Source organism: Neolamprologus multifasciatus, chromosome 13, assembly GCF_963576455.1.
Source record: "Neolamprologus multifasciatus chromosome 13, fNeoMul1.2, whole genome shotgun sequence".
Classification (NCBI taxonomy): Eukaryota; Metazoa; Chordata; class Actinopteri; order Cichliformes; family Cichlidae; genus Neolamprologus; species Neolamprologus multifasciatus.
In genome coordinates, this window is record NC_140451.1 from 9216759 (window position 1) to 9230038 (window position 13280).

At 39.6% G+C, this 13280-nt stretch overlaps 1 protein-coding gene across 1 annotated transcript in view; it reads right to left on the reverse strand.

Annotated features, from left to right (window-relative positions):
* Positions 1 to 13280, reverse strand: part of dntt (deoxynucleotidyltransferase, terminal) — a 106147-nt gene that overhangs the window by 80800 nt on the left and 12067 nt on the right. The gene's annotated exons all lie outside the window — the stretch shown is intronic.

A 13280-nucleotide genomic window follows, 5' to 3' on the forward strand; every position in this document is an offset into this window, starting at 1 on the left:
GTTTGAAGTGATGGGCTACCGTTGCGGAACCAAGCGGAGGAAAACATGTCACCACAGAAAAGTTGGACCATCATCATTATTGCAGTCATTCATTAGCTAAAACAAGCAATGCTGTTGTGTGGGTTATGATAAAACATGTCAAAAGACTCAGAGATGCAGCAGGTTTGGTGCAGTGAGGAGTGAAAAGAGCAGCAGGTGGGACTGGACTCAAAATACTGTGTGTGAATTACTCTTCTTTCAAATATGCATCTCTTTTTCTGAAAAAATAAGATAAGTTTATTGAAGCAACATGGCATTATTCTTTAAAGCACCGTGTGCTTTAAAGCTGCTCAAAAAAGGCATCATGTAACTTGTCTAGAATGACAAGGAAACATTATTTGATGCAATTATCACGATTAACTCATTTATAGAAGCAGAAGATGCAAAATAGAAATGTGTTGCTGCATGAAAGTCCTCTGAGTATTCTTCCTGCCAAAACCCCAAAGCATGTGCTACTAAATCATATAAATGTGATAATTGCCTCGTTATCACAAAAAATGTTTAGTTTTTCAGCTCATCCCTGTTCTGTCACTATTTTACTGTGCATACCTCCAAAAACAATGCCTTGCTCACTAACTCGAGTGCTGTGTTTTGATATCAAGTCAGTGTCTATCTATTGACAGTAATGCAAAACTGAGACAATGTGCAAATCTGCTACCTGTACAAAAAAAGCTTTTATTATATGTCACAGCATGCATTTCCAGCTGCATGTACAAAGGGCAAATCAAATGACTTGAATGAACTGACGCACACTGTGAGTGAAACTGGAGTGCTCAATTAAATTTGTCCATTTGAGTACTCTCTTCGCCACAGCAAGGGCCAGGTTTGCTTAAAAAGATCTGGTTACACATGACTAAAGTGGCACACTTTTTGACAGACAGGGCCTTGTAGTTTTGAATTCATTTATCACCAAGTGACTCACACATTTGTAAAGAGTCAAATGTGAGAAAGAAGTTCAATTCAGGATATCTTAGACCAATTACTCTATAAAGCGAGCAAGGTTGTTAGAAATTGCAATATTTAACTGCTAAAGAGCCATTCAGTCACCAACAAGTAATCTGACGCATTGCTACTAAATTCAGTATTACATTACAGTCACAATTATGTTATTACTTTACTAACTTTACTTGCATGAGAAAGTAGGAAGGTGGAAATCAAATTGTGTGTTTAGATAAAAATAATGAATGGCTTGTAACAGTATAGTTGGGACAATATGTAATGTAGCATTTATAATTTGGCAAACTCTTGCAAAGCTGTTTTCTATGTAAAACAGGTTTCAAAAGAAGGATGCATGCAGACACCATGCCATTCACTTGGCAAGCACAGAGGAATATTTTATTCAGTACATTCACACGTGGAGTTTTTTTTTACTTTGTTTTTCATTCCAAGCACATTGGTTTTTTTTCTAATTTCTCACGCATCCATCTGATGTGCATCTTAAAAAACACAAAAAAAATATCTGTGTCTTTTGGAATCTTTCTTTTTACTGACCTGTGAACTATCAACAACACTTCTGAGTGCTGTGAAGAGGTATGTAGTGTAATAAAAGGACCACAGATGCTTCTGTTTTCCTTTTTTTATGCACTCCCATAAATTTATCCTTTCATATTACATTGTTCAATTCAGCTTTAATAAGAAGCTTTTAACTGGGTCATTTTAGGTTAGTTTTTCATATTATACTAACTCTAATGTGTTGTGATACTGCCATTTATGTGGTGCATGAATCAATAATGTTTAAGAATAATAATAAAAGCCGATGCCACTTTAATATCATATAGCCTATCCATCTTCCACCCCCCCCCCCCACCCCCCCTCCAAGGACAGATATTGAAAAGTAAGGGATTTGAAATCCTAGACCTGAACTTTAATGCAGCTCAGTGTTATCAGAGCTCAGGGCAGACCTTCATTTCCTCTCCTCTAGTCAAGGCGCTATCTGAGGTCAATTCATCACCCGCAGTTCTGTGCAGACATGCAGCATCAGGTCAGTGAGCAGCAAGACTTAAGCACAGCTCACCCAGGAGACGCAGTGACCCGTTTACTGCAGCACATGGAAAAAGAATGACCCTTTACAGCACACAAACACACACACACACACACGAAGCTAGGTTCTCCTCACAGCATGTGACAAATTGGAAAAGCAAGCTTGTTACTGGATAGGTGAAAGGGCACATTGGTATTGTGCAAGTGTTTAGTGAGAAGGATGTGTTACTAGCAGTTTAAGGAGATGTGTGTGGAACAGTGCTCTAAGGCTACCCGAATCAGACTTGACATAAAATCCACAGGGTAAACTTCAGATTATCCAAAGTGTAAACAAAAGTTAGAAAAGACTCTTCCTTCATTTCATCATCGAATGAAAAGCAGGGAGGATTCAAAGAAAGCTTTCAAACATCTCGAAGGAATTTTGCATCAAAAAGTGATCAATAATAGTCGGAAAAATGTACACGACTTAAATCAGAAAATATTTAGCAGGTAAAGAGCCAAATATTTCCAAATATTTAGTTGGTGGAGACCAAAACAGAGCTAAAAACAAAGAGGATACTTTTCTGTATTTTTGCCTCTGTACACCACCACTTCAAACAATCAATATGTGACTGAAGTGTAGACTTTCAGCTTTAACTCAAAGGCTCTCTTAGGTTCCCTTCTTATTTCTTGACAAATTCAGCTGATTTTTGAGCAAACGTTTGCGGGTGGTATGGTTGTATAGCACACGTTTTTATTGTCTTGAAAAAACAAAAATTGGGTCTACATGCTTGAATTTATTGTTCACATGAAGTCAAAAGTACATTCAGGTTTAAATATACACGTACACTCATTTGAATCTTCTGACAAGTGGTGTTGAAGATTCCACAGTGTCTCATAATTTGACACAGCCAAGACCTATTAACTTCTGGTAAGTCACCATGATTGACTGCAAGTGGAAGATTTTCTTTGCTAGAATAAAAAGGATTTATTTAAAATAACTCCCTGGACCGACGTAAACAAAGAGTAAGGTCAAGAAAAGTGATGATCTATAAAGGACAATTGTAGATTTAGATAAGTAAGGAAGATCTTATGAAGCTATTTCTGAACAACGGCAGATACCAAAGTCATCAGTTCAAACATTTGTATATAAGTAAAAGTTATACGTTGTTTAATTGTTTAACCAGCTTTCCCAGGTCTGGAAGAAGATCCAAATTGTCACCCTCAGACGAGAGGAAATTGGGTAGAATGTTGAGGAACAGCCCAGGGACTACTAAGTCTCAAACCAGTCATGAGCTGGAAACGGCTGAAATACCTGCATCTCTGTCCACATCGAATTGAGCTTAAGCTCACCATAGACTAGTGGTTCCCAAACTTTTTTTACTAGGCCCCCCTTTGTATTATAAGAAAAATGTTCGCAACATCAACATCAACATCAACCAATTTAAATAAACTTTACCAATTTCACCAAAAAGAATGGTCAAATATCCCACCAGATTAATGCCAGAAGCTTGTTATTGGTTACCAAAAGTATCTGATCGAGGTGCAACTCTCTAAGGGACATTTAACTAAATATTGGTGGAGATGTATGTATATATTTGAGCTTGAAAATGGTCCTCAGGGCCCTGAATCATTTACTTCTTTTTCTCTAATTGCACTAAATGACTTAACCACAGTAATAGGCAAGATGAAACCCTCATCATGCTCATTAGAGAAATGACCTCCCTTCGGGACTTTCAATAGCATTGGTCCATTGTTGCTGTCTATTATTAACAGTTCCCTAAAGCAAGGCTGTGTTTCCTTCAATATTAAACATGCTGAGGTAAATCCTTTACTAAAGAAATGTAATCTTGATCCCTGCGCTATTGGTAATTTTCACCATATTTTGTCATTTCCATTTGTCTGCAAATTATTGTAAAAAATTGTAGAAAGTCAATTCAGAGCCTTATTATACAGATTGGAGATTTTGTATCCATTTTGTCTGGTTTTCAAAAGCAGTACTTCATTGAGACTATTCTTTTGAAGGTCTATAACATTCATCATATATCATTCGACTTGACCTCAGCACAGTCTTTGATACTGTTGACCATACGATTTCACTAAACAGGGTTAAGGTTGGCTGGTATGTGACTGTCCATTAGACTGTTTTCCTTCATGTGTATCTGATAGGACTTTCTCTCTTAGGATAAACAAGTTCTTCTCTGACTTTGCCTCCATAATCTGTGGAGTTCCACAAGGTTCAGTCCTGGGACCCTTATTATTTTCTTTCTACATTTTTCATTTGGCATTATTCAGTGTTTTTCTTACATTTCTATGCCAGTGACATTCACTTGTATATGTCTTTAAGCTTCACCAGCTGGATAGGTTGTCTACCTGAATCCACTCTTTACCCGAATTAGGAACTGGCTCCCTGTCTTAAACACCAACAAAACTGAGACAATGATCCTGAATTTTTATCCTAAAATCAGTCAGGATCTTGCTTCTTTTTCATGCAACTGCTATGTCCAGCATTTGAGATATTAGCATAATATTTGATTGGTGTTGATTCACATGTAAAATCTACTTCTCTCTTTCCTTCATGCAAGGAACTCAAGAAAGTTATTTGTGCATCTGTGTTATCGTGTTTATATTACTGTAGTGTTCAGTTAAACAATCTCTTTTAGCCCTTTTTCATTAGTACCTAGTTTCCATTAGATCTGCTCGAAGAATCTCGATGGGGCTTGACTCGTTTTCCATTACACTTAATGTGCGAGGGGTTGTTATAGCAATGCAGCTGAATGTCACATGACATCATTTCTATGTGACACGAACACCACAACAAAGGAGGACATCATGGCGATGGTATACCTGCTGCTTGGTGTATGGCTTTTTGTCAGACTCGTGGATCACGGTGTTGTTTTTGTGCAGCCATTTCTCTTGTTTCCACATTTCAAAAATGTTGCTTTGATTTTTGTAAAGGAGATACTCTAGTGTAGCCACTGACTTGCTATTTGGTGTTATGCAGTCTGCTGACATCACATTTTCGGTTCATCTTGGAACTCTTGCCGAGTAGGTACTAAAAAAGTACCAGGTACCAGTTACTGCCACCTAATGGAAAATCCTGACGACTGTGTCGAGCCACACAGAGTTGACCTGAGCAGGTACTAGTGGAAAAGGGTCATTTGACATCTTCAAGTGATACAAAATGCAGTGGCTCTACTTGTACTTGCAAAGACTTTTACAAAGAACAAGTCTTTAATCAATGTTCCAAGATACTGGAACGTTCTCCCACTACAGCTGCATTTAGCTGACTGTGTGAAATCTTAAATATCAGTTTAAAACTTCGGTGTTTAGCCATTTTTTTAGTGTAAGTTTTTTTATTGACTGAAACTGTTTTTAAAAGTACTCGTTCATGTCTGTCATTCCATGTCTTAACTTTACTTTGTATTGCTATTAAAGTACTTCATTTTTCTAATTTCTTTTATTCTCTTTTGTTGTATACCACTTGTGACAACTTGTCTATGAAAAGTGCTTTAATAATAAACTTTATTTACTCACTGTATGTACAGTAAGTAGATTATGTACAATTATTTGATCTCCTGCTGAATTTGCAAAAACAAATAAACATGTCTCTAACTTTTATGATAGTTTAATTTTAATGGAACGAGACCGAATAAAACAAATAAAAGAATTAAATTTAATTGTTGGTAAATGGCCTGTATATGTATAGCACTTTACTAGTCCCTAAGGACCCCAAAGCACTTTACACATCCAGTCATCCGCCCATTCACACACTGGTGATGGTAAGCTACATTGTAGCCACAGCCACCCTGGGGCGCACTGACAGAGGTGAGGCTGCCAGACACTGGCGCCACCGGGCCCTCTGACCACCACCATTAGGCAACGGGTGAAGTGTCTTGCCCAAGGACACAACGGCCGAGACTGTCCGAGCCGGGGCTCGAACCGGCAACCTTCCGATTACAAGGCGAACTCCCAACTCTTGAGCCACGATCGCCCCGCAAAGATGAATGCTTAGTAATTATTCCACCCTTGAAAAGATTAGTTCACACAAAAAAAAAAGCCATTCATGCCCATGATAAAGTTTTGACCACAACTGCGTAAAAATGGCTCTAATTTCTAGTCGTTATATATACAATCATCTCACCTGTGGAAAACTAGAACTTTAAAGTGTCATATACAGAAACACACATAAACATGCACGGAGCCTTGGCACCAGTCTGTCAACTGTCATGTTGTCAAAGCAGCTGTGTGGAATCAGCACTGCAGGCTTAAAAATCCACCCTGCAATTGTGTTCATCTAATTAATGAGGAGTTAAGTCTGATAGGGAGACTTGGTGTGCAGGGACGTTGATATAGCACGCCGATTTACCCCCCATCACCGACTATCATGAACATGCCTGCAAACCATGTTCGCACAGCAGCCCGCTTCACCGCATGCTCAAAATGAAACCATGAAAGAAGGTCAGAGAACCCACTGAGAAGAGTTTTAACACGATTAGCATCTAAGAGATGGATTTTATCTGTCCCATATCTAATGAATGGGTAGCGGGCACATGCCTCCATCTTTTTTTTTTTTTCATGTAACATTAAGTTTCATGGTTCGAACAATGAATAAAAAAGAATTTACTTTTTATGCATGCTGTGAAAGAGACGTTTAAGGCATTTTGTAATATTTATTATCTTTAGTCTCTCTAAAACTCTAAAACCAAGCACAGACAGGGCCTCGCTGTTTGCTCCAGCTTTGATCCTCTCTGAGCCGTTTCTTTGTTTCCTCTGTAAGTTGTGAACTCCATCGGGTAAAGGATGTATTCAGTGTGATGCATTTAAGGTTCAGTGCTCCAATATCCCCTCCAACCATCTCCTCATCTGTGACATGTCAGTGTTATCAATGCACTCGAGGTCTTGTACTGCAAGAGAAAGAAGTCAAGATGTTTAGCTTCCCTGCCTCTCTTCCCCTGTGTTTGCTGGTATATATCTGCTTGAGGTTATACACCAGTCAACCAGAGCATTAAATGGCAACTGTACTCTTTAACAGCAGCAGCCAACTTCACCCCATACATCACAAAAATTGCCCGGGAACCAGCTCCCAAAACACAAAAAAGAGCCCAAGGTGTTGATCCAGCTTCCAAAACTCCCTATATCTCGATCCAATTAGTATCCAAGCGATGCACAAAAGGGGCCGATAAGTGTGTGCTACCATCAGAAAAAAATAACCGATGCTCACCCAAGACATAAGTGTTGATTTTTTTTAACACTCTGCATCAGACTTATAGTGGACATATTACAGCAGATAATTGGAGATAGAAAAAAGAGAGAGTGTAAACTTGACTTGTGTGTGTAAGTAAGCTGTGAATTTCCCAGTCACAGCAAGACAGCGAGAGTGGGAGAAAGCACAGGAAGAATGGGTAGGTGGCTAGGGTGGTGTTATACATAAGAAAAGGGCATGTAGAAGTAATGTGGGAATAAAAGAGTTTGAGGCAGAGATGGTGAGAGATAAAAAGGAAGCAGGGTTGAATAAATCAATAGTGCATGGCTGTGGAATGAAGGGCCGTTTGCTGCCAGCATGTGGTTGACACCTCACTGGGGTGCTGTTGCTGGGACGATGCTCATCCTCTCTTCATGACTCTGACACCACTCTGAACCACCACTTCCTCCTGCTTCACTAACACATACACTGCTCCTCTGGATACGCTCCTTCATCCCTGCTTCCTGAGATCACTGCAGGTTTTCCCACACTTCCTTTGTTTGTCTAACGGATTACCCTATATAGAGAGCTGTAAGAAGAAACTGCATCATTTAAAGCCCATGGGTGTTGATTATTTGCTTCACCACATTGTATCTTTTCTAAATAAATTGGTTTTGTCCGATTAGAAAAAAGAAAACAAAGCTTTTGTGTAATAGTGAAATATGACCAACTTTCCTCTGTTATTGTTTGGGTATTACTACAAAAAGTAAGGGTTTTTATTTCAAAAGGGGGATGTTAAGACAAATCCAGATGTTGTTCACCCACAGTGTGCCTCATCATGTGTTGCAGTGGTCAGAAGGGTAGTGAGCAATAGTTTTAAAGTTTAGTAAAAAAAAAAAAATTAATCCAACCCTCTCACAGAAACTGGGATTTAAATGATTGGGTTTTTTTTTTTTTTACTTATCTGTAAGTGAAATTATGACTTCCTATCCATTTTTTCACATTATATTTAGTGGTAATGCAACACTCCACGCGTCACATGTCTGTGTGTTGAAGTATCCTTGGAAAAGATAGTGAACCTTGTAGTGGAAAATCCTTTGAGTGCTCAAAAGACAAGTGCTTTATAAGTACTAGTTTGTGTCTGCACCCAGCTGTCAATCAAGGAGGCCACAATCCCAACAAGAGTAAACCTTTCTAATTTAAAAAAAAAAAAAAAAAGTGAACATTTTAAAATACCTATTGTGACAAAACCACATCTGTACCAGGCTGGGAAAGTACTTGTTTCCACTGCAAAATTGGGTATTTTAACAGGGTAGTCTATGTGGACTGACTTGCTTGTGGAGACTAAACTGATCACTCAAACACCTGCTGCTTTCAGCACTATGCTTAATCTTTTTAATACCATATTACTGCTTGATTGCAACAGTTAATTTAATATCTCAAACTGATGGCAGACATAAAGACAGTATGCATTCAGTTAAATGAAAACTGCCCACCAAAGCCACAATTTACCAGTATCTAGGTTTACTTTTGTGTTGTGTGGCCTATTGTAGATTTGAGTTAGAAAACCCACTCGCCCTATATTCCTCATACTCTGTATGTCTGTACTTTACACTGGGTAATGATATCACAAAATTGCATTTCTGGGCTTTTGGAACATTTTCCAAATATCCAAAGAATAATTGACTTTATAATTGGTTTGCACTACCGAGGTTAAATAATCATATGTCTTTTCTTCCTTAATGAACCAAATCCATCAAATTTAATGAAAGATTTGTTTTACCTACTTTGGGATGCTTTGTGAGGAAAAATGTACTGACTGTTTTTCAGTGATTGCTTGGAAGAAAAACCCTTTTCGGGCACGTATGCATCAGGAGGGGAATTTAGAAGTCTTAGAAACATTTTTAAACATCCACGCAGATATGTTGCAGCCTGTTAGCTTCATCCTGTTAGCTTCATTTTGTGGAGCTAGTAAAATTGAACCTATAGACCCAGAACTTGTGGGTTGTAGCCTCAGTGCAGTTCCAAGTTCCAAGTGTGGTTTGTTTTTAGTGTGAACGTGATCCGACCCCGATCCGAACTAACTACCAGGTGTATGTTACAAGTTTGAGCTAAAAAACATCCCGTAACAGCATCTGCTTTGTATTCTCAATGCAAGAAGGTACTATGGACGTGCAAAGGGATGTGCGGGAAGGCAACTAGCCGTACAATGAATGCAAACTCTCTGTTTTCTTACACACCACCTTCTTCTTATATTTACTTTTGTTGCTCCTGCTCCAGACACATCTGGCCAATAAGCAGGCTGAACACTCTTATGTGGCTTTTAGTGATGTAATTTGAGCCACTTGGATTTATTCATGTTAAAAAAAAAAAAAAAAAAAAACACGGGGAAAAGCTACAAGTTTACAAACTCATTAATGCCTTTGGACCAAATTAAATGAATTATAGGTGGGAAAAAGTCCTTAGATCACTCCCAGGAATTCCCTTTATATCCATTTCCAATGGCACGTTTGGCATTATCATCTGCATTGTGTCAACTTAGGGAAGGATAACTGTTAGGGATCCAATCCTGTAACTAGTATATGTACCATGAGCAAGCCCAGCATGCCACAGTTCAGGTCCTCTGTTCTCAGTGTTCCTCTTGAGGCCTTTCAGGACATTCAGTAAAACTGAGTTTGGCAGTCCGACTGTAGAATTTGAATCTAAAGTTCAGAAATCTGTGATGCCCCGATCCTAACCTTCTAACCTTCTTCAGGATTGGTAACTTTGGGCTCTTTTACTGCTGTTTGGTCTCTGGGTCACAGCTGGACACCAGGCACTTATCACCAGTTGCAATCCTCGAAGGTCGGGTCAGATTGAAACTGATATTTGCAGAAGTTGGAGGTGTGTAACAGTCTTTAGAACTTGACCTCCAGGGAGTGCTCTGAAAATAGCACCAGCACTCGAACTGGTTTAAACCTGTGCAAGGAAATGACCTTGAAGGGAACAGTGGTAAAAACATTAAGTCAGATAATGTTAAAATATTATATGTAATATGCAAATCTTCTGAATAATTGCTAAAGTGCCATAGTGAAGCTCAGATTTTGAGAGTCATGCAAATGCTTGACTGGTAGAGACTGTCTTTCACTTTTATTTTTGGTTACAAGGTATTATGTTGCTGAGTGACGGTAGTACTGGCTAGCCATGGCACACAGCAGTGTATATACCAAACACAATAACTCGGATTCACAACGACAGTCAAATGACAGTTAATTCCACATAGAAAGGCCCAGACTGGATTTGAACCCAGGGCCTTCTTCCTGCGACCTTCTTGCAGAGCAAAACACTGTGCCACCATGCCCTCTGCTTTATCATCTGATAATAATGTGAGTGTGTTCTGTAGCTGTTCTGCATATTAACATCCCTTTATAAGAAACATTACAAAAGCTTTAGAGTTACAAATTGTCCTTGCCTTTATACAAGCTTCTCCTCTGAGACTATTTGACAACACAGTGCTGCCAGCTGACATCTAACTCGCTAATGAGTAAGAGTGAACTTTTCAAGCACTTGTTATTGAAAACGTCCATGAAGGAGCAACATTGATCCATTTTTGGCCACTTTCCATCAATGCAAGGCAGACGATTTAATGCCAAGGCTGCCAACCAACAAATGCCACTGTGCAAATTGTTACATGTTAAGTAACATAATACCTCAGATTCTCAGGATTGGAAGATTGGAATTTCCCTTTGTGACTAGTCACACAGGCATGGAGACTGGTTAGTGACTGCCTGGTAACAGCCAGTAAATAGGAAAAAAAAAAAAAAAACATTACTCCACCAACCTTACTCCCCAAGGTTGCATGCAGTCACTAGGTAAATTTGGTCACAAAAATGTAAACAAGGTTTCACCAAAAAAACCTCCCTGTAATTGCTTCGGTAGCAGATTGTACTGAAGATGCCCAAATTGCCTGCAAACACAACAAGTGGATATTATACATGGTTATGCTCAGGATATGTCAGCCTATTTCTACTTGAAATGCCTTTTGGTTAAACTTTCAGTAAGGAATTTGCATTTGCACTGTTACATTTTTATATAGCTTTAATGCACATAAATAACAGCTGCTTGTTTAAGTGAAAATAAAGGGAGGGGGGGTTTGTTGCGCTAGTAAAGTTGTGGAGTTGTATATTGTCTCGCACCAATTATATCGTCAGTTATATCGTTATCGCAAATTTCCAAATATATATCGTGATAAATATTTTTGGCCATATTGCCCTGCTCTAATACTGACCACTGCAGACCGGGAACACCCCACAAGAGCTGGAGATTTGGAGATGCTCTGACCCAGTCGTCTAGCCATCACAGTTTGGCTCTCATCAGACGTGCTCAAATCCTCATGCTTGTCCATTTTTCCTGCTTCTAACAAATCAACTTTCAGGGCAAAATGTTCGCTTTCTCCCTAATATATCCCACCCACTAACAGGTGCTGTGATTAAGAGATAATCAGTGTTATTCGCGTCATCTGTCAGTGGGCATTATGTCATGTCTGACTGGTGTAGTTGTTACCACAGTCAGGTTCGTAGCCCTGAAGCCCTAATTCACACACTCAAAGGCTTTTTCATTAGATGGGTATTCACAAGGTTACATCATTACTGCCCCTTGCAATCAGGCAGACAGCAGGACTGCTGAAGGATTACTTCACCAATGTGGATCAATAGCTTGCTGCTCTTTAGCACTGTCACTACAGGTGATTGGTTTCCAGTCACAGGACAAAATTTTATTATTAGTATTATTATTTCTCTACAATTTGGATAGTTAAAATATTTCTTAACTATAGGGAGTTGTACCTGTGGTTTTTCTCAGGTCCACAGCTAGAACAACCTTTTACTTTAATCAGAAATTCTGCTTTGATGCGGCCTTCCTTATGCAGAGATAATTAGTTCATCCCTGTGATAGTGAAATTGAGTGGGATTGCTAATTATGCAGTTAATGCTGTGGAAAGAATTGGGGAGATAAGAAATTGAACAGCAACGCTCCCCAGGTGAGACGCAGGTGAGTATGCACATCTGTAATTGCTCGTCCATGTGGGAAAACACGTGTGCTTTTGTGCGTGTGTGTTAGAAGGTTGCAGCACACGCATGAACGTACATGCGGGCCAATATCCATACACGTGTGTGCGTCTTTTATGTACATTTGCCATCAGTGGGAAGTAAAGAGTCATTATGAAACAGATGCTCCACAGGCCCTCTGCGAGCTGTGCTTAATATGTCTTACGGAAACTCATCAGTGGGTCTCCGCAGTCCCACATAAACACACACATAGCCACTCAGTTTACGGTAATATTGCACATTTTAAAACTTCAAATTCATATTCACATCCAGTTTTAGTTACAAAAAAGCGCTTCTGTGACAGCCCAAAAAAAGAAAAGAGGAAGTTCCTTCAGGTCACAGTAGCACTATTAAATTTAGAAGTAATTGCTATTTTCATTATGGATTAATCTGCCGTTCATTACATGGCAAATTACTTGTGAGATTCATTGTTTAGCCTACAAAATGTCAGACAATGTTGCTCAGAAGTTAGAAGGCCCCAACACAAGCTCTTTAAACTGTTTTCTCTGAGCAAGGGTCAGAACCCCAAATGCGTTCCACTCGACAATAGCTGACGAAGTTTGGTAAACGCAATGTTTGCTGACACTGGCTTGTTTCTGTTTTCTGACTGATGCTCTCAACACCCTCAGCTACATTGCTGTTATTAATGCAACATCGTTTCTTCCTTTCACACTCATCAACACTTACGCCAATTAACTACTTTCCCATTCTGTCGGGTACCCTGAGCAAACCCTTCTTCAGCAGCCCAATTTACCCACCCCTCTGTCCTTCCCTCCTTCACCCGCCCACACCAGATGGCGAAGGGATAGATCCATCATCGCTTGTGAGGAGTGTCACGTCCGCTGCCCATTTCAGCGTAACGCAGCGCCTCTGGGCGTGTCTGTGCCAGCCCCCGTGCCAGGGTTCGCAGGCATGTCAGCTGTTGCACCTCGAACGTGCCGCAGCTGCAGATGCTACTCATTTGCAGGTTAATGTATTTTGGGGGAGAGCTGTGTCAGAGCGCCCGAGAGTGA